General features: G+C 43.2%; 1 protein-coding gene across 3 annotated transcripts in view; it reads right to left on the bottom strand.

Annotated features, from left to right (window-relative positions):
* Positions 1-22,525, bottom strand: part of ZC3H12C (zinc finger CCCH-type containing 12C) — a 76,074-nt gene that overhangs the window by 39,893 nt on the left and 13,656 nt on the right. The gene's annotated exons all lie outside the window — the stretch shown is intronic.

Consider the following 22,525-nt stretch of genomic DNA (forward strand, 5'->3'; position numbering starts at 1 on the left):
GCGCGGTGGTTTCTCTCCATCTCCTCGGCCTTTGCAACACTTTTGCCCCAGATAGTATCATGGCTTGTTTTCCAGATAAAGAAGTTAGGAAGTAGAATGCCACGCAATCCCTCTAAGGCAACAAAGAAAATAACTAGTGGAACTGGATTTTTTTTTTTTTTTTGAACCCAGTTTTGCGTGACTTTTCCCATTCTAGCGTGCACTTCTCGACCTTTCGTGGAAGAGATCTCTCCGCTGTCAGAAAGGCCAGTGTTTCAGAGCGACACCTACAATATTGCTGAAAAGCAGGTTCTAGATGAACTGTGATAGGTTGTGTACATTTTCTCTAAAAGAGTTCATAAACATTTGTAAAGATTATTTGAAGGGAAAGCCATATGGAAAGAAAGGAAAACGTTAACTTCCTATAATTGAAAAACTGACATGAATTTGGATCAAGCTTAACAACAATCTGAAGACATTCCAGATAGAATTTAGGGGGAGTGCTAAAAGAGCACAGTTGACAACAGTCAACAAATTCAAACAGTCAACAAAGAACCAAATAATCACCGAGTGAAATATACTCCAATTAGGAGACAAATAGTTTTTCCCTAACAATCCTTATTTTGTGGATACAGAGCATAGTAACAGAATACAAATTTTAATGGTATGTTACCCTTACCAAGGGGCAGGGACAGCGCCATCTATTTCATTCCAGGGGGAAAACTCCTTTATTCTCTGCACGTTTACAGAAAGCAGAGAAATGGTACAGTTCACATGAAATTCACAGCAACGAGTTAAAGTACACTGAATACATGTTATCTTGATTTCTGAATCTAATGTAAGAAAATACTTCTGGGGGCACCTGGGTGGCTCAGTGGGTTAAAGCCTCTGCTTTCGGCTCAGGTCATGATCCCAGGGTCCTGGGATCCAGCCCCGCATCAGGCTCTGTGCTCTGCAGGGAGCCTGCTTCCTCCTCTCTCTGCCTGCCTCTCTGCCTACTTGTGATCTCTGTCTGTCGAATAAATAAATAAAATCTTTTTTTTTTTTTTAGATTTTATTTATTTATTTGACAGAGAGAGGTCACAAGGAGATAGAGAGGCAGGCAGAGAGAGAGAGAAGGAAGCAGGCTCCCTGCTGAGCAGAGAGCCCGATGTGGGACTCGATCCCAGGACCCTGAGATCAGGACCTGAGCCGAAGGCAGTGGCTTAACCCACTGAGCCACCCAGGCGCCCCAATAAATAAAATCTTAAAAAAAAAAAAAAGAAAAAACTTCTGTACTACATCAATAATTAATTACCCACTATCCGCATTTGGTTAAAAAGTCATCTTCTCTCTTACTTCGCCTCCCCTCCCCCCTCCCCACAGGAATGCTTTTATGGTTTAAAACACTTTTGCTGTTTAGTCAATTTTCCTTAAAGTCTCTTGGGAATCATTGTTATTTCTCGACTGGGAATAGGTGAGCAAAAGAAAATTATTTCTGCTCTTGTGTTTCAGAGTGAGGACATAGTCACATGAGCAGTTTACTTCCGAGAGCAACTCTGGAGTTCCATCCAGGGGTAACGCCAGTCCGGCGATGGTGGCTGGACTTCAGACTGTCATACAACACCTATTTAAATAATCTAAAAAAGCAAATTGCACAAAAACATTTTATTCTAAAGCTCTTATTTACACTAGAAAGGAGCTATTAAATAAATGTTAAGAGAAAATGCTAAGTGTTTTTCTAAGGAATCACACATCTGAATGCATCCTTGGTGAACTCATTAGGGAGGGAAATATGGCTACATAATGAAATAAATTATATTAAGTGCGATAAACACCCAAGAATAAAACATGGGATCTTTGGCTTGCTAACGCCGCATTTAAGATTTCCTCAGCGTAGAACTCCACATTCTACAGGAGTTTCTTTGGGTTGTATCCCTTGAGAAGACAGATAACATTGTCCTCGTAATGTAGCGCTGATGAGTTTTAAAGCAACATCGAGCTCTCCTGACTCCAGACAGCACAGCCAGTAAAAAGAAATACTCCTTAGGAGAGCTCTCCATACATCTGCTCCGTGACGGAGCTGTATCCATTTCAAAAAAATTTTTTCCTATTAATATGGATATGCATGAGCCCAATAATTTAGAATTCGAGGAAGGGATTTTGAAAGCAAGTCTTTACACTCCGTGATTTATTAACTACTGTAATATACTGACACCATAATGCAAGTAACAAATCACAACAGAATCCTAATGAAGGGATACAGTTAAAAGGAAAATCTGCACTGTGGCCTGCACAGAGCTCCCCACCAAAAGTATCTCGAACAAGGAAAACCTATTGGAAGCCGGGCTGCCTGGCAACCAGAGGCTGGTTGCTAAGCCGCACTCCTTTAACACGCCACCGTGAATGCCAGCCCAGTGAAACAAGAATTTGGCATGAACAAAAGCCTATAAAAGAGACTGGGACTTAAGTGCGTCTGGTTTACCCTCCGAGAACAATGCAGCTGCCAAACCAATCTGGAAGCTCCGACATCATTGTTCTGTAAACCCCACAGTCTGCTCCGACCGCAGGAAGTGTATTTAATGGGCAGCATTTCTGATCTCCCCGGAAAAGCTTGGGTTTTGCAGAAATGCTGCTGTGAGATAATTCTTCAAGATAATGACTCACTGACCAAATCCCGGACTCGAACTAGGAAATATTATTTTAATATTGGGCTCAAGTGTTTGCCTTTTGGACAGTTTCAAACAAGATGAATACTGCATGAAAAACACAGCCGCCGGGGCACACGGACATGAAATGTTTAGAGAATAAGTGAAATTATTCTTCATTCTCACAGCGTTCAAAGAAACAAAACCAAATACTACAGAGTTTTTAAACTAAAAATTATCCACGCTAAGGATCTAAATCTTTCTCTATCACTTCCGTCTAATATAAAAAGAAGTGTTCATGATAGTGTGTAAATCTGCTCTACTATATCATTTTATTATATGGCTATAATATAGGGAGGGAAACTATGAGATTCCCAACAATTTGCTTTTTATAATATTAAACCAGAGAAAACTCATTTGTATACACAAATGTATTTAGTGAATACCACACACTTTTAACTTGTAATTTACAACTCATCTAACTATAGAAACTATGGAAGTAAAAAGCTTACAGTCACTGGGCTAACATGATTGTTAATACTGACCTACCCTACTTTAAAAAAAATCAACATCTAATCTGGTTAGGCACCATATTTTTTCTTTCAAGATACTCTGGTTGAACTTCTTCCCCACACTGACAGGCCTCTCTTCGTGTCCCATACCTCACTGGTTATGTGAGAGAAAGTTACCCAATGTCATCTTGTCCACAACAAGCAGTTAAATAGTTATTTTTAGTTCTGATCGATCAATAGACTAAATATGAAGTAGTACAACTATCGGTAAAGGAGTTCAACTACCAGGCCTAGATCATCTCTGCTGCATAATCCAAATCTGAAATAAACTTACTTGTTGTGACCGGATGGGAAACATTTGGTTTTTAAAACTTTAAACTGAAATGCTTCTTTACCCACTTGAGATCAGTGAAAGATTGCCCTGACTTCACATGAGACTTAAATTTTTTCCCACAATATCTTGAAATCACTCAATAGAAAAATTAAACGCTAGTCTTAGGATTTAAAAGCGGAAAAAAATATTTTCATAGGCTGCAGTACTTGTCAAAGTAACGTCATGTGTAAAACTTATGAGGTATTATTATAAGAAATCTCAGGACAAAGAATAGTAGAGGATCTATTTTTGTCCAGTGTCTTAAAAATGATCAATATAATGTTGAAAAAGATAGCAAAGACTCCAACAACATCACCAAACTTCTTATTACGAGTAAGGTAGGAAATACTTTTCTCCTTAATTTCTAAATCATTTATTAGACTTCTAAGTTTTGCATTTACTCAAATGCAAATGTACGCAAGTCATCTTTAAATTAATCAACTATTAACTGATAAGGATAATTCTCATTTCACGAAGCAGCGGCACAGACAAAATTCCACACACAAAACAGGTCAGTGTTTATAGTCCCATAGTTATAAAAAAAACCCTTACAAAACTGCAAAAAAAAAAATATGGCTTAACTTTGAAGTTTTATATCAGGAATCCATTGCAACTGGCCTTTACACACTATATTCATGAACACAGGAGGCACCTGGCAAAAATATAAATGGTCTGAACGCAGATTTCTACACTTACAAAGCTAAAGATTCCCTCCAGATACTGTACTGGAAACGAAAACAATTTTTCTTGCGAAAGGCCTAATAAAGTTAAAAATCAAGTAACAGTTCTTGAAAAAGACCCACATTTTCATGCTAATCTTGTAGATGATGAGGTGTAACCAATTATTTTAATTGTCAAAAGAAACTTGTATTCGCTGAAAGCAATATGGTCGTTTACTAGAAATTTGTTGTAGACACACAAATTCCCCCATTCGGTGAGATCTCTGAAAGTTCTCATTAGATGACTTGGATAATCCTTCACCTCAAATCCAATGGGAAATTTTTTTTTTTTTAAATTTCTAAAGAGCCTCATATCCATTCATTAGGAATATGAGAACACAATGTTGGTAAATCCATTTGTTTGTTTGTAAGGTAAAGATACAATGCCATAAAGTGGGTTCTGGTTGTTATCCAAATGGCAATACCAGGAGAACAATGGAAATAAAATAATGAATATGTAATAAATACTACTGCTTAGTCTCCGTGTATTTAATTACCATTGTACTTCGGGGAGTGCTGCTGTCTGCATCGCTCTGGCTAACAAAGGAAGGATGGCCCTTTCAACAGATTGGTTAATGCTCTGGGGCAACAGATGTCCTCCTGGAACTGCAGGAGACCAGCAACTGGTGGCCTGCCCATCTTCTGAAAACTTTCAATAGACTCATGCATATGTTCACACAATAGGGCATGTGGTAGAAATGAAAACCTCTTTTTAACCCTTTATGCTCGCTCTTTCCCTCCCAACTGACAGATGAAAGTCTTTGTCTCCTCCTCCTTTCCCCAGCACGGGACTCCTGCAAGCAGTAGTGCTTGGAATGACACCTTCAGCCTGATTTTTGAAACGAAGGCAGGGGAAAAAATGAGAAGATGGGAGAAATTAGAAACTATACGTGACTGTCGAAACTGCTGACAACGCAGGGGACTGCTTAATCATCCTGTTTACAACAGGCTGTCCATAACCTCTCCCTGCGCATCAGTCCGTCTCCCCCAAGCCAGATTTTTAAGACAATGGAAACATCGATCACATCTCACTACCAGTTCACAGCGCACACGTGAAGAAACACAAGAACGTGCCAAGATAAAACCCAAATTCATTATCAACACATCAGAACGTGTCAGAACTCATCCTTCAGGACCAGATGATCACATGCCATGCCTAACGCCGTGCAAATGTTCCCGAGGCTGTAACTACTGATGTGACTCCAGACTCAGGTCTACAGAGAAAATTTTCCTGTATTTTGGCACCATGTAATAACGGGTTGCCCTCCATTTCAGGTGCTTCCTGTCCCTCAGAGTCCAAATTAATACTCTCAAGGTTTAGCAAAGTTTAGCGGGCGAGGCATGAAGTAGCACGGATACTCACGTTCGCAGGAAAATACAAAGACATTGGTTTCTGCAGCAGCTTCAGCAGTAAGTGGCTCCTTAACACAGTTTTAGCTGCAGACTTGCAGGCAGGCAGGAAGAACAATGAATAGCTGAACAGATGGAATGGCAGTGTCTTTGCTTAACCTATTACCGAGTGGAGGAACAGCCAATCGTGGGCTAGAGAGCTCACAATTAGTTGGCCGGGCAGATGCAAGCCAACCTCAGCACCCTGGGTCAGGTTCGCAGGTTTCTAAGATAAGCAAGTTGATGTCATTCCCGGGGTCTGCCCCGGGCAGCGTGTGTATTCACGAGGGGTGTGCTCCAACAATAGGCCAGACAAAGCCGACTCGCAGGCAGCTGCTCTCTGGGAGCCCGGTCATTAGGCAGCAGGCTGCCAACAAGAAACACCTGGCTTGGGCAGCCTTCAGCTTCTCCTCCTTGTTTTTCATGTGTTGAACAAAGAAACCAATTATATTTTCAAGTCGTAAAAGTTGCATGTTTCCAAAAAGTTGAGGATATCCTCCCAGTCTATTAGCTTGGGGGTTTTGAGAAATAAAGAACACGAGGTGTGTCCGAGTAGCAATTTGCTCCTGCAGTAATCCCTTGTAATAAATGAGACAGTAGTGAAATGGGACAGAAGGTTATAGTACAACTATTTCCCTGGAAAACACCAGGAAATCCAAAATATTTTTAGAGATTGGTTAATATGTTGCAAGGCAATAAAATAAAAAAAGAGAGAAGGAAAGATTGCAAAAGACAAAGGTTTAAGAGCTTACAAACAATTTAAGAATGTTTAAGAATGTTTAAGAATTTAAGAATGTTTAAGAATGAAAAGCAGAGCATAGCATGAGAAGATAAAATGTAAGTGTGGTCCAACTGTGTGCCCAGTGGGTCCTCTGACCGTACCTTTAGATAAAACCATTTAACTTCAACCTAAACCACCAGGACAGTCCACCTTATGCATGTCCAATAGCAATGTAAAATTCTTTTATTATGGATTCTAGTTACTCATGTCACTAGACAAAGGCTTATGTTATGTTCTAATAATATACAACACATTATACCTGTTAAAAGCATTTGATTTTTCATAAAATTTGTTCAGATGATACTGAAATTTCAGCTCAGGGACAAGTTAACTTTATGAAGAAGTAAGGTGGTTTTTTTTTTTTTTTTTTTTTAATAAGCAAAAAGCAGTCCCCTCACGGAGGAAGCTTGTCCCTCCCTGTGCCCACACGCCACCCACCCCCACCCCCACCCCTTATGGGCAAAGTTCCCGACTGCAGTATTTATGAGGCTAAGCACTCCTTGCTTTTGAGGGTGGTATAAGTTGCAGGTCGAGCAGCCTCTGATTATTACAAAAGTTCAATCAAAATTTAAACACCCTTAGATGTTGCCAAAGTATCTCCTGCTCAAGGGAAAGGAAAAAGACGTCTACAGCTGTTCTGCGAACCTACTTCGGGGACAGAGCGCCCCCAAGCGGCCCGCACCGGCGCGCCTCCACGTTCCACAGCCGTGCAGAGGAGAAAGGCGAAGGCCAAGAGTTGGTTTTACGACTTTCTGACACAGGCTGAATGATGCGGCTTTTCCAAGCTACAAGACTGGGGTAAAGCACCCCAGACCATCGGAAGCCATCTCTCTTTACATATACACAAACACCGAGGCTACCCACGGTTAGGGTGACTTGTGAATACTTGGGGAGTGGGAGTAGTTGTTGGGACTCAGGGCCACTGGGGACTTAACTGTGTCCGCTCAAGTGTAAATGAGGTTTTCTCTGTTTACAACACAAGAGAAGAAGGCCTACTCTACATAGTTTAAATTTTTCCGTTATTTCCCGGAAGAAAACATCCCTTATGAGTACTAAAAGCCTAAAAAAAAAAAATCCGTTACCAGAAATAAAACGAAAATACAAAGTATGCTTTAGATCACCATTTGTCTGCATTTTTCCTCAAAAGAGCTTAATATCTTATGAAAGTATATCATTCCCGAAATGTTAGAAAATTTCAAAACCTGTGAAAATATTTAAGTGAATGTCATTATTTTTAGGTCTGCATGGCACACTAATTTCTAAAGCAAAACTCTTCTTATTCTGCCAAGGGTTGCAGGAATGTTTCTGCATTGGTTAAGCCTATGGTCTCATCTCAGGAGCCCATTAAAGATAAAGCATCTTGACTACTACAGTTCATTGCAAATTACAAGGTGAACTACCCAGAATTCAAATTTATGTCTTGGGTAGCAAGTGAACACAGAAATGAAGAGCGTTAAAAAAAAATTTTTTTTAAAGTGGTGTGGTGGTATTTCTTTTTGAAATTTCCTGAGTAAAAGGAGTAAGAAATATAAATCCAGGCCAGTCAGCTGGTGAGTAAATATACTCCTTTTGGTAAAACTGAGTTTGATTTTGTAAGATAAAGATAAAAAAATATACATTAAATGCAAAGTGATTACAACAACTAAAGCCTAATAAAGCTTAAGCTACGCAGGGACAAGAGAGACAGTGAGGTCCATATTTATGAATTCATATTCAAACTTGCTTGCGTATAAAAAGTAAACTCTTTAGTATGAATAGAAAGTCTTCTCTTTTGCCCTGGCTTTTCTTTCTTCTCTTTATCCCTTGCTACTATAGTTACTACTTTATAGCTTTAATTTGAGAGGAGGAGGAGGAGGAGGAGGAATCTTCTCACTAATTCCTACCACTGGTGAACACAAAGCAAAGCAAACTACCCCAGGGCTCAGCAGGACGCCTGATCTCTAGCACAGGATTAAGCTTTTTTGCAAACAACAAATAAAGGCAGTGATCTGAAAAAGCTAATCAGATCCTGCTGTGGTATTTAGACTATCTTGGTTGCTGGTATTGGATAATGGTAAGCACATTAAAACATCTGTAGGTGAAAAGTCCGTCTGGCTTCCTTAGTCACAAGCCTGGTCCACTTTCCACCCCAAAGCAAATACAAGCAAATACCCTGGGCTGTTTGGGGCGCCGCAGGAGAGGGCTGAGTGCGGTGTGCTCCCGAGGACAGCAGCAACCAGGCAGTGTGGGGTTCTAGGGGCACGCGGACATCTGTCGGTGCCAACGCTGTGTCTAATGTCAAGAGCTTCGACCACGTGAGAGGACCTTGTCCGTTCCCTGAAGTCTGAATGTGAACACGTGGGCTTTGCTGCCGCTGTCAATTCTCTTCATCACTGTGACCCAAGCCCAATTTCTGTACCTTTCTCTTAATATGGCTTTGCTCCCCCCATTAATATACAGTCTCTCCCGATCCGAACAGTAACCCCATGGAAGCAAAATCATTCTATCAGATTTCCCCAGCTGTCCCCCGAAGGTCAAAAGGTTACAATTTCAGCAAAACCTATTACTTTTGAGAATTAAACAAAACAAAACAAACACCAACAAAACCCCCAATTTATACATACAGTGTAAGAGAATGGAGCAAAATCAATCAGGGAGTAACGTGGGAACAAAAGTGCTCCTGGGCAGGTTTTATTTCTAGGACAGGGTGAGCTTCTCCAAGAGCCCTCAGCTATTTGCAATGTTCCTGTACCGCCCTTCGTGGAGGCTGCAGTCAACTCAGGGCAGCTGCAGGCTGAGGGCGCTCCAGCACAGTGGGGATGGGAGGCCTCCTCCCTGAGGGTCTCCAGCGCTGGCTTCAGCCTCCCAGTCAGATCAGCCTCCGTTGGGGCAACTCACCCCGGGCCTACCCTCCTCCCCAGAAGAGGACTTACTGGATGGGTGAGCCTGGGATGAGGAATTTTGTAAGCAAAGCCCGGCCCCACTCCTGGGCACTTTTCTCCTTGGGATCTGCTAGCCAGCCTTGCTCTCCAGCACTGCCTGAGGTTGGGCGGTTAAAGCTTTCTAACTTGGAAGATTCAGTGTCTTTAAGCCCTTTAAGCAGGGCTCTTGTCATGTCCTGCAATAGTTCCATCAAAAAAGAGCTATTTTGATGTCCATCTGCCTGGCTCCTTTGTCTACTTCTCAATTGGCTCAGAACTAAGGCAGGAAAAACACCCCCTCAAACAACATTGAACAAAAGTTTTGCTATAAAGGACTATTACGGAAAAAAAGTGATAAAAAGACTTACATAAATTAACTCTGACCAGACCCCTTTTAAAACACATATGAAGGGAAAGGTTAAAAAAAATTTAAAAATCCTGTAACAAAGAGGGAAGATGATGTTCCTCCAAATAAAAATTCTATGGGTCTGACAATCTCTCAATGCCACATCAATAAAAGCAAATACACCCCAATTCTCTTTAGGGTTCAGAGACAAATACTAAATAAATCCACAAAAACAGTTATTTCTTCCCAGATGTCCAAAAAGAAAAACTTTTCTGCAGTCACTTTAAGTGATAAGCCACAGCATAAGACTTCAATTATTTCCCAGTATTAACTTCTCATTCAGTATTTTTAAAAATTCATTGAACTAAGTCTTTAGAAAGATGATCTTCAACTCTCATTAAACTTGTAAATAATCAAAGAATTTTAGAAAAGCTCAGGGAATACATAGGACATCTGAAATGCCGATGAAACAGGTTACTAAAGCAGCTCATGTATAAGGGAGGAAGGGAGAGAAAATTCATGAGGGAAAAAGGCCACAAATAATTTTTAAAAAGAGGGATAGAAAGCACATCATCCATATTAATAAAACACAGTAATATTAAGTGTACTGAAACTGAGGAAAAGCTGACCAAAAGCTTGTAATCTTATATAAAATACAGACGAGACATTCTTTGCATTCTAACAACTTAATAACACTTTGCCTCTTACAGTAATGATAACATTCGCAACCTCCTCCTGGAAGCCTAGAACTTCTCACCTGACACCGCGGACCTTATGTCCCACAGTCTACGTGCCATCCCTCGCTCCCCCCCCCCCCCCCCGCCCCGTGTGCTCATTTGCATACATCAGGCTCTTTCTGGGCTGTGCAGCCCAGCTGAGGATGGGCACAGGGCTTGTTCTTTAGGTGTTAAATTATTCTACTTAGCAAACCAATTCAAACACTGCTTGGCCAGGAGCGCTGTGAAGAGAGATTGGCAGAGCCAGGCTATAAGGAGGAACTATCAGACAGGTTACAAGAAAGCTCTATCATGAGGTCCGTCTCTTCTTACTAATGGTCTAGAAGTGTGTAAGCGTGTACCGTGTACAGGAACTCAGGAAAGAAAAGCATGGCATGCAACAAAAGATACAAAAGCGACTACAAACCAACTATGATCCAGTGAAAGTTCTGTGTTAATTAGGAGTTCCATCGAAAGTCCCCCCGATAATCAAGACAGAAATAGTGCCTTACCTATTAATTCTTCATGAGATGGCGAAATGAAGTGCTTGGGTTAGTACTTCCAGTGGCCCTCACACCAGTGATTTTAAATTCCTGCACACGACTGGTTTTAAATGACTGTCCTGGTTTCCGAAGAAACGGAAAACCACTGAGAGGCTAACACAACATATGGTTGTGTTAGACGATGCTGAGCGAAATCAGCACAGAGGTTTATAACAGAGTTTCTCTTTATAGCCTTCTATTCCTATCAGAGGGCGATGTAATAATTTTGATATTAAATTTAGATTTCTGAGCAGTGAGGACAAGATTCCTCCCAAATACAAATCATCATATACTATAATAAGTTAAATTTAGAACCTGAATCATCCTGAACAGCTGCCAACCCCATCCGACTGTAAACTCGAACGAGGCAGGGATTCCCGGCTCTTGTTTTCGGATGTGTCTCCAGGACCCTGCAAAGTGTCTGACACACAATAGGCATCTAACAGGTACGTGCAAAAAACTGATGGCCTTCCCATACCTCAGTCAAAATCCCTTATTTGCTCTTTCCTTCACATAACCCATATTCTACCCAAACAAGATGTGTGCAATTTGGTTGCACACTAAAGTCATCTGGGGAGACTGAAAACACACTGATGCCAGCGTCTCATACTTAGAGACGTGTATTTTTGGACTGGCCAGACTCACTGGCCAGTTGAGTCTGAGGTGTACCCAAATTTAAGAAGACCGGTGACCTTTCTTCTAAAATACCTCTCTCCACAGCGTCATGTACTAAAATCCCACCCGTTACTCTTGAACATTCAGCCAAGACCCAACTCTGCCAGGAAGCCCTCCCTGGAACATGGTAATTTGTCTTCGGATTATTGGAGTTTCGAGCAGGGCCTGGCACATGGCCAGGCCTTGACAAACGTCTGAGTGATGGATAATTCTGGGAGCAGAGCGCACAGAAACGCAGTATTTATTGAGCGAATGGTGCGTGGCTGGTCCTCATTATTTGCAGATTCTGTATTTGCTGTTTGGAACCTCCAAACGAATACCCAGTGCCTGACTTGATCGCCGGACGTGTGCGGAGGCCGAACATCGGGGCTGCCGGAGGACACGTCCAGTCCAAGCTGCGGGAAGCGAGGCTTCGCCTCCTTGGCCAGCGCTCATCATTTGCCCCGTCTTCAGAACTCTTAGAGAGCTCAACTGTAATTTTTTTTTTTTAAGATTTTATTTATTCATTTGCCAGACGGAGATCACAGAGAGACGCAGGCAGAGAGAGAGGGAGGAAGCAGGCTCCCTGCTGAGCAGAGAGCCTGATGCGGGGCTCGATTCCAGGACCCTGGGATCATGACCTGAGCTGAAGGCAGAGACTTAACCCACTGAGCCACCCAGGAGCCCCATCCCCTATAATATTTTTTTTTTAAATTTCTTTTCAGCATAACAGAATTCATTGTTTTTGCACCACACCCAGTGCTCCATGCAATACGTGCCCTCCTTAATACCAACCACCTGGCTCCCCCAACCTCCCATCCCCGCCCCTTCAAAACCCTCAGATTGTTTTTCAGAATCCATAGTCTCTCATGGTTCATCTCCCCTTCCAATTTCCCTCAACTCCCTTCTCCTCTCCATCTCCCCATGTCCTCCATATTATTCTTATGCTTCACAAATAAGTGAAACCATATGATAATTGACTCTCTCTGCTTGACTTATTTCGCTCAGCATAATCTCTTCCAGTCCCGTCCATGTTGATATAAAAGTTGGGTATTCATCCTTTCTGATGGAGGCATAATACTCCATCGTGTATATGGACCACATCATCCTTATCCATTCGGCCGCTGAAGGGCATCTTGGTTCTTTCCACAGTTTGGCGACCGTGGCCATTGCTGCTATAAACATTGGGGTACAGAGGGCCCTTCCTTTCACTACATCTGTATCTTTGGGTTAAATACCCAGCAGTGCAATTGCAGGGTCATAGGGAAGCTCTATTTTTAATTTCTTGAGGAATCTCCACACTGTTCTCCAAAGCGGCTGCACCAACTTGCATTCCCACCAACAGTGTAAGAGGGTTCCCCTTTCTCCACATCCTCTCCAGCACACGTTGTTTCCTGTCTTGCTAACTTTGGCCATTCTAACTGGTGTGAGGTGGTGTCTCAATGTGGTTTTGATTTGAATCTCCCTGATGGCTAGTGATGATGAACATTTTTTCATGTGTCTGATAGCCATTTGTATGTCTCCATTGGAAAAGTGTCTGTACATATCTTCTGCCCATTTTTGGACATGATTATCTGTTTTGTGTGTGTTGAGTTTGAGGAGTTCTTTATAGATCCTGGATATCCACCTTTTGTCTGTACTGTCATTTGCAAATATCTTCTCCCATTCCATGGGTTGCCGTTTTGTTTTGTTGACTGTTTCCTTTGCTGTGCAGAAGCTTTTGATCTTGATTAAGTCCATACCAGATTCACTCAGCAGTCGGGCACCTCCTAGGGGCCAGGTGCTGGGGACACAGAAGGAAGGAAGCGAGTCTTTCGGTCACCAAGCTCATGTTGCAGGGGTGGGGTGGGGCGGGGGGACAGAGTATGAGCAACACACACGAGTCAGGTGATGGTGAAGGCTGTAGAGCAGCTGAGTCACGGAAGGCTTGTCTGATCAGGTGAGATGTGTGCCAAGACCTAAAGGAAGCAAAGGAAATGTGCCCAGGAAGAGGGAGGATAAAGCGTCAAGCCCTGGCGGGAGAGTGAGTTTGTGGACCAGCAGGGTGGCCAGTCGCACTGGACGCAAGCGAGCAGGGGGAGGAGACGGAAGGCAGGAAGGTGTGCTCAGGAGAAGCGGGTCACATGGTGCTCTGCAGGGCCGTGCTTCCCGGACTTGACAGCGTGTGTATCCTGAAGATCTTGCAGATCCTGATTCAGGGAGTCTGGGGTAGGGTCCGAGACGCTGCATCCCAACAAGCCCACGGCTGATGCCATTGCCCTTGGCCCACGGACCCCACACGGAGAAGCGAGATTGAAGGTCACGCTAAGGCTCTGGCTTGTATTTGGTGATGGAAAACCTTCGCAGAGTTTGAGCAGAGGGAGGGATAGGACCCTCCTTTATACGAACGTCTCGTAAGCCTGGGCTCACTTCCCAACTGCTGGCTGGGTCCCATCGCTCTCCCAGTTCGGTGCGCACCAGATAGTAACACTGTAGACTTAGGGCATGTTGGGAACACTGCGTGTGCAAGTCTTCTTTCACTACATGTTTTCTCCTCGTTTTCATATTTTTATCCTGGCTATTTTTACACGTACATGCTTCCAGATACCTTAGAATTGTTTTGATGGGGGGCACCTGGGTGGCTCAGTGGGTTAAAGCCTCTGCCTTCGGCTCAGGTCATGATCCCAGGGTCCTGGGATCGAGCCCCGCATCGCTAAGCAGAGAGCCTGCTTCCTCCTCCCTCTCTTCCTCTGTCTGCCTCTCTGCCTACTTGTGATTTCTGTCTGTCAAATAAATAAAATCTTAAAAAAAATTGTTTTGATGGATTTTTAACTAAAGAGCTGTTGGGAGTTTGATGGAGACCATGCTGCCCTAATACTTCTTAAAAAGCGCTCTGATTTGCTCAACTGTTTCACCAAGAACAACGTGGAACACACACAAATACTACTCAGCCATAGAAAGGGATGAGATCTTGCCATTTGCAACAACATGGATGGACCTGGAGGGTATGATGCTAAGTGAAATAATTCAAAGAAAGACAAATATCATATGACTTCACTTGTGCAGAATCTAAACTACAAAACAAATGAACAAAACGAAATAGAAACTCACAAACACATTACCAGATGCAGAAGGGTTCGGGGTTGGCGGGCAAAATAGATTAAGGGGATTAAAAGGTGCAAACTTGCACCTACAAGATGAATAAGCCCAGAGACGTCATGTACAGATGGGGAAAGTGGTCAGGAACACTGCACTAACTGTGTCTGCCGCAGACGGCAGCTAGACTTCGCGGGGAGCATTCTGTGGCGTAGAAACATATCACTATGATGCACACCTGAAACTCACAGGATGTGGTTGTAAATTATTCCTTAGTAAAAAAGAACTTACTGAATTTTTTCTATCTTTCAGTACGGTTCTCTAGATTTCTTCACAAGAGACATAAGTTTCCTACTAAGTTTGTCTTAAAATACTTTCTTTTGTTCTTGCTGCTGTGAATGAAGGTTTCTTTTTCCTTCTCACATTATATTTGCTGACTAGTTACCACGTGTGTCCAAAAAGTTATTATTTTAGTCACATAGAGCATCAGTAAAGCCGGTATTTCCGAGAAGTCTCCGAGTCTCTATCAGAGCTTCACACAGGCTTTGGGGATCTCCGTATCTCGAACAACATAAAATCATCAGATGGCCTCCTCCCTACCAATTTTTATATTACTCCATACTTTTGTCTATTTACACTGTATTAATGGCTATTTTGTGTTGTTCCCAGTGTCGATGGGAATGCCTCTAGGGTTTTATCATTAAGCATTATATGGCTTGTCCGTTAGGCTGTACACACACAAAGATAAATAACATACACATACATCGCCTTGGGCCAGTTTACCTCCCCAGACCTCACTTTTCTCAATTGTAAAAGAAGAAGAAAAAAAAGACAGGATAGGGCGCCTGGGTGGCTGAGTGGGTTAAGCCGTTGCCTTCAGCTCAGGTCATGATCTCAGGGTCTTGGGATCGAGTCCCGCATCGGGCTCTCTGCTCGGCAGGGAGCCTGCTTCCTCCTCTCTCTCTGCCTGCTCTCTGCCTGCTTGTGATCTTTCCCTGTCAAATAAATAAATAAAATCTTAAAAAAAAAAAAAAAAAAGACAGGATATAGTTGTTTGGAAACCAAATGAGCTAATAAATAAAAAAACAGTTGGAATGAAGTCAGACACATAGTAAGCACTCAGGAAGTGTTAGCTACATGTAACTTTATGTTTACATATATATCTATACATATACACATCACACTGCACAGAGCCTTCGAACAGGTCATTTATAGAAATATGTTTTCCTCCTACATGAAAGATTTAGGAAAAAGACATTGGAATGTGGATAGCAGTAAGAATATGATCATACTTTTTTCTTTGAGAATTATTGTGAATAATTGTGAACACTGTGAATTATATTAATAGACTAATACAGAAACACAATTATATTTTGAGAAGGTTATATATGCTCCTATTTCCCCCAAGAATTTTTATATCAATAATCATAAGACAGGCTTATCACTCTCCTTAATGTATTTTCTTTGCCGTAGTTGCGCACCCCTATTTTGAGGTTAGAAAAGGGATATGGTATTCTACCCCGACAAACCAGTTGCTCAGTGCACCAAACGGAACTGGACTAGACTGGGCCATGCTTTCCTGCAAAGGCAGCACGAGGTCTAGAGATCTGATTTAGCCCCTGAACCTTACTACAAATCCCAGCGAAGCGTCTACTCCAGCACGGGAAAGAAAAGAGGATGAGCAAGAGGAAGATGGTACGGTTTATGGGTATAAAACCCAAAAGCATACCACACCCTCTTCCAACAAGTCAGTAACCTGGACAAGTTATTTAACTGCTGTGTCTCCGTCTTATCCACTAGAAAATGGGGACAATACACCAAAGGCACAGGGCTGTTATAAAGATCGAATGAGTTAATATACTTGGTAACTTAGAACCGTGTCTGGCACATAGTAAATGCTGAGTATTATCTTAAAGTTTACAGGAAAAGTGAAACTGTACAACAAAAACCCCCCAGAAAACCTGATTTTCATTATTTTATGTTCTCCCTGATGTAATTCTAAAAGTTCTCTCTTTACTAATGACAAGGAAGAACATGGAGCAAAGGCTCTGTTGGCGCGCCCCACGCAGGCCACGTATTTACACAACCAAGAACTCCAGCCGCTTGGGAGCTCAAATGCCTCAGGCTATGCCTTTGTTCACCATCTTGCCACACGAATCTTGTTAAATTAATAATTTAGAGCAATGCTTCTCAGAGGGAAAGGGGGGTAACATTTAGTTTGGAAAAGCCAAACATACTGAAGGTGTCAAGGTCATGGACAGCTCGGCCAGCGAAGAAGAGCAGGAGATGCTGATGGAAGGCCGGGAAGGAACATGGGCATCAAAGCGGTCGGGAGCCGGGGATTCAGAAGAAAAATACTGGTCGGACAGTGGGCAGGAGTAAAGGGATGAGGGAGAAAGTAAATATATAATTAGAAAAAGAAAGAAACAGTAAGGGACACCTGAAAGGAAGCAAGGATTTTTCTTGTAGAAAATGAGACATTTCTTCCAGTTTAACTGAGACGGTGGGCTGTGAAAAATTATTTTAAAATAAATGGTTCTCGGGGCGCCTGGGTGGCTCAGTGGTTTAAGCCGCTGCCTTCGGCTCAGGTCATGATCTCAGGGTCCTGGGATCGAGTCCCGCGTCGGGCTCTCTGCTCGGCAGGGAGCCTGCTTCCCTCTCACTCTCTCTGCCTGCCTCTCTGCCTACTTGTGATCTCTCTCTGTCAAATAAGTAAATAAAATCTTAAAAAAATAAATAAATAAATGGTTCTCGACAAGGAGCAGCCATCCCCTCCCACCTCTCTCATAACGTAATTTCATTACCATTTTAATTTCCAGCCACAGAACTCTCTCCTCACGTAATAAATTGCTGCACTTTTCTGAGTTAGCTTTCTCCTAACATCTAGGAGTTATTAACTACTGAGAAATTAAAGCCATGATGATTTTTTCCCTTAAATAATTGCTATTTAACAAAATCTTCTTTGAAATAAAGAGATTCTTATGACTGAGGGATTTTCTCGAGAGTAGTATCAGTAATTATAGAGAACCTCAGTTCTTAGGGCCTTTTTATATATAAATGTTAGCTAGTTGATCACATTTCAAGACTGTGTACATTTAAGCCGTGATACTGTGGTGTCAGGCTCAAAAATAGCAGCATGTTCCGTGATTACCCAACCAAGCTGAATGAGAGGTTCAGCCAGCACGCCATGAACTGAGGTGCTCACTGAAGACCCATGGATTTGAAAGCCGGTATGTGAAAGTCAAAGGCATCATGCGGAGTGCGAGAGACGGTATAAACACGCAGACAGGTGCTACCCGAAGGAGTATAAAACTGTACTAGGGAAACCAGATCAATGAACATCTAGAAAGTAGAGTGTGTATCAGAATTAATGCCACTAACAGCAATATCAGTCCGTACAGGAGACAAGGACATTGGCTATGGTTTGAGGTTGGAGAGGTGACATGTAAGCTGAGTGGAGATGGCTGGCGACGATACAGTCCCAGCCGCACTACGGTGTACGCATCTGTGCTCAGGGGGAGACAGGGAGCATCTTCTGTTGTTCCGAGAACAACAGGATCAAAGGCCCAGAGATGTGAGAGATAATAAAATATGCAGAACACTGTGTGATTAATACTGCTGTTGAAGAGGCTAGAAAGTCAGGCTGCAGCTAGTTCATGGAAAGTTCTGAACGCCAGCCATACCAGAGTTTCAACTTTGGTACTGGGAAACCACTGAAGGTTTTTTTAAAAAGGGAATAGTAGGGGCACCTGGGTGGCTCAGTGGGTTAAAGCCTCTGCCTTCGGCCCAGGTCATGGTTCCAGGGTTCTGGGATCAAGCCCCGCATCAGGCTCTCTGCTCAGCAGTGAGCCTGTCTTCCCCTCCTCTCTCTCTGGCTGCCTCTCTGCCTACCTATGATCTCTGTCAAATAAATAAATAAAATCTTAAAAAAAAAAAAAAAGGGAATAGTAGAGAGCACAGGTAGTAATGTCTCTGACATTGGTCATAGGAGTATTTTTCTAGATAATGTCTCCTGAGGCAAAGGAAGCAAAAGCAAAAAGGCTATCAGTACTACATTGATACAAAAAGCTTCTGCACAGCAAAGGAAACAACAAAACTAAAAGACAACCTAGTGAACAGGAGAAGGTATGTGCAAATGACATGTATGATAAAGGGCTAGTATCCAAAATCTATAAAGAACTTACACAACTCAACACCCCAAAACCAAATCAGCCAACTGAAAAATGGGCAGAAGACATAAACAGACATTTCTCCAAAGACGTCCAGATGACCAACAGACACATGAAAAGATGCTCAACGTCACATCATCAGGGAAATGCAAATGAAAACCACAGTGAGGGATCACCTCACCCCTGTCAGAACGGCTAAAATAAAAAACACAAGGAACAACCAGTGTTGGCGAGGATGTGGAGAGAAAGGCACCCTCGTGCACCGTGGGCTGGAATGCAAACTCGTACAGCCACTGTGCAACACAGTATGGAGGTTCCTCAAAAAAGTTAAAAATAGGGCTACCCTACAATCCAGAAATTGCACTACTGGGTATTTACCCAAAGAATAAAAAACACTCATTCAAAGGGATATATGCACCCTGATGTTTACTGCAGCATTATTTGCAATAGCCAAATTATGACAGCAGCCCACTGTCCAGCCACAGATAAATGGGTCAAGATGATGTGGTGTCTATAAATAATGGAATAGTACTCAGGCATAAAAAGAATGAAATCTTGCCGTTTGCAACAGCATGGACGGAGCTAGAGGGTATAATGCTAAGTGAAATAAGGCAGTCAGAAGAAGACAAATACTTTATGATTCCTCTTATATGGAGTCTAAGAAGCAAAACAAAGGAAAAAGAGAGACAAACCAAGAAAGACTCTTAACTCTAACGAAAACACTGCTGGTCACCAGAGGGGAGAGGGGTGGAGGACGGGTGAATGAGGTGATGGGATGAAGGAGGGCACCTGCCATGATGAGCACTGGGTGGTGTATGAAAGTGTCGCGTCACTGAACTGTATACCTGAAACTAGGATTACACCATATGTTAACTACACCGGAATGAAAATTTCAGAAGGGAATGGCAAATCTCTACCACATTTTAGAAAGGTAATGGGGAACCCCTGAGAGTTCTGGCAATGTGATGTATTTCTTTTTAAAGATTTTATTTATTTGACACAGAGAGAGAGAGTACAAGTAGGCAGAGAGGCAGGCAGAGAGAGAGGAGGAAGCAGGCTCCCTGCTGAGCAGAGAGCCCGATGTGGGTTCGATCCCAGGACCCTGAGACCATGACCTGAGCTGAAGACAGAGGCTTAACCCTCTGAGCCACCCAGGCACCCCTGATGTGTTTCTAACTATTTTAGGATGTTAACTCCAGCTGCGTTAAGTTTGGGGGGGGAGGGCAATAAACTAAAAGAAGATGCATTAGGAAGGTATTATAGTTCAAACAAAAGGTAGCTGGGTAGCTCAGTCAGTTAAGCATCTACCTTCAGCTCAAGTCATGATCCCAGGGTCCCAAGATCGAGCCCCACATCGGGCTCCCTGCTCAGTGGGGAGCCTGCTTCTCCCTCTGCCTCTGCCTGCCTCTCCTCCTGCTTGTGTTCCCTCTCTGTCAAATAAATAGAATCTTTAAAAAAAAGTTATGCAGGAAAAAAAAAAGAAGATATATTATCTAAGATAGAGTCAATGGATTTATACAAAAGAGAAAGAAGGGGGCGCCTGGGTGGCTCAGTGGGTTAAAGCCTCTGTCTTCAGCTCAAGTCATGGTCTCAGGGTCCTGGGATCAAGCCCCACATTGGGCTCTCTGCTCAACGGGGAGCCTGCTTCCCCCTCTCTCTCTGCCTGCCTCTCTGCCTACTTGTGATCTCTCTGTCAAATAAATGAAATCTTTAAAAAGAGGAAGAGGTAAAATAAAAATATTAAAAAAAAGTATTAAAAATCGATGGCATCAAATGACACAAATACATTGCATCAGGACCGAGAAGACAATGCTGGATAAAGGCGTTTAGCGGCCCAGGACAGAGCTCCTTCAGTGAGATGAGGAGCAGACGGTCTTCACCGACTTTCCCGAACGTACTCCCCTTCTTGACTCCTGAAGTTCACAGACCTCACTCCAAAGACAGGCTGCTAACCATGTAAACCAGAAACACAGGGGGCACTACAAAGAAGCCAAACAGAGTAAAATACAGTCATCAAGATATGTAAAAACTGTGATTTTAGTAACATATATATATTTTTTTATGAACACATGGAAAGAACAAGATGAAGACGCTGTCCTCGTAACTACCGTGATTTTGAAGTTGCTAGAAGCGAAAACGGTATTTTGGAGAATCACTTCAACTGTGCCATGACAGGGAAGCATTTTTGGTTTCTGCAGGTAAGAAAGTCATATGTGCTATTACTGACAGTGGATTTCTTACTCACATTTGTAATGGAGGGCCATGCCAGACTTCCTGAGAGGACAGGAATGCAGAGACGTATTCCCGGCCAACATCACAAAAGGCCCAAGGTCCTTGGGGGAACCAGAGAAGGCAGGTGACAACTCCCACCTCAGTGTGGGCAAGCGGAAAGGACAGCACACGTCTTCTTTTAGTAAGTTGGGCAGGATAGGTGTAAGATAAAGATATTTGCGGGGGAGGGGGTGTTAGGGAAGGATACGGTTTTTTTCTTTACAAAGTATAAGCCAGGAGAATGGATTCAGTGGGGCCAGGGAGAAAAGAGGTGAGCACATCCGTACATGCACGAGCTGAGGGTAAGTCTGCCGAAATCACCCCAACTCTTCAGGCTTTCCCTCGGTGTGACGTGGGGGGCCAGCACTGCCAGGAGTCAGGACCAGAAGTTAGGAAACTGACTTGGGTGGGGTGTGGGGCTGGACTGGGGGGGGGGGGGGACTCGTTTTCTTTGCTCTCCCACCTCCCCTCTGGATCCATCTGCCACCTTTTCTGTCCCAGCCCTGGAGACACCTACAGGCTTAATACTGCCATTCGGTAATCTCCTGTAAAGACGCCCCTTGTAACTCCTTCGAGACTCCTCCACCCAAAGTCAAAACGCCCAAAGAAAGATCAGTGAGGGGACTGGGATGCTTACATGATTAAAATAATTATGAAACATCTGAGTGTGAAGGATTCTCGAGGAAGGGGTAAAGGAGCAATGAATATTATAATGACAGCTTGTTAAACCAAATGACAACCTAGATAAAGAAATGATGAAAGACTATTCAATGTAAGAGTGTTAGCTGAACCGTGGTCCTCCTCCTTTGTCCCCGCACCTTTCCTCCTCTGCGCTGGGGTGTGTTTGTGTGTGTGTGCACACGCGTGTGTGTGTGCGGGCACACATGCACGGAGAAAAGGGGGTGCGGGGAGGATGGAATCAGCTTACTCTTTCTCACTCTTAGGAGAGTTTCCTAACCCCCTTGGTTTGGTGAACAGAGAGCTACCTTACTGGAAAGCGAAGCTTTGGCGACTTTGGAACCAGTCTTTCTAAGATAAATCACTAATCTTCTTATTGATTTCCAGGACTGATTACTTTTTCAGTGATCCTACAAAAAGCTGAGAAGCGGCCATCACAGAGTGGGAGGAAACCAGCTCAGGATTTTGGTCAAATGGAAATCCACGCAGAACTGTCCTGCTTAGCTGAGGTGTCGATCAACAAATGTGCTCACAACTATCAAAATGCACAGAAACTTCACTCATTTGCTACCAAGGCGGGAAATAAACACTTCCGATCTGCCCATTGTTCTAAGGAATGCTCAGGCCCGAGACGCAGCCCCCCAGCAGCACACTTGCCCAGCCTGCATTCTGGCTTCTGGCCGTCACTCCGGCGCTCCAGAGCACCTTCTCCACCTGCCACGGCTTCACTCAGGTGATCTTGCAGCTCGGGCTCATCTCAAGGCTAAGCGGCCGCTGCCAGCCTGGCACCCGCC

The sequence above is a fragment of the Meles meles genome, chromosome 8 (assembly GCF_922984935.1).
Source record: "Meles meles chromosome 8, mMelMel3.1 paternal haplotype, whole genome shotgun sequence".
Lineage (NCBI taxonomy): Eukaryota > Metazoa > Chordata > Mammalia > Carnivora > Mustelidae > Meles > Meles meles.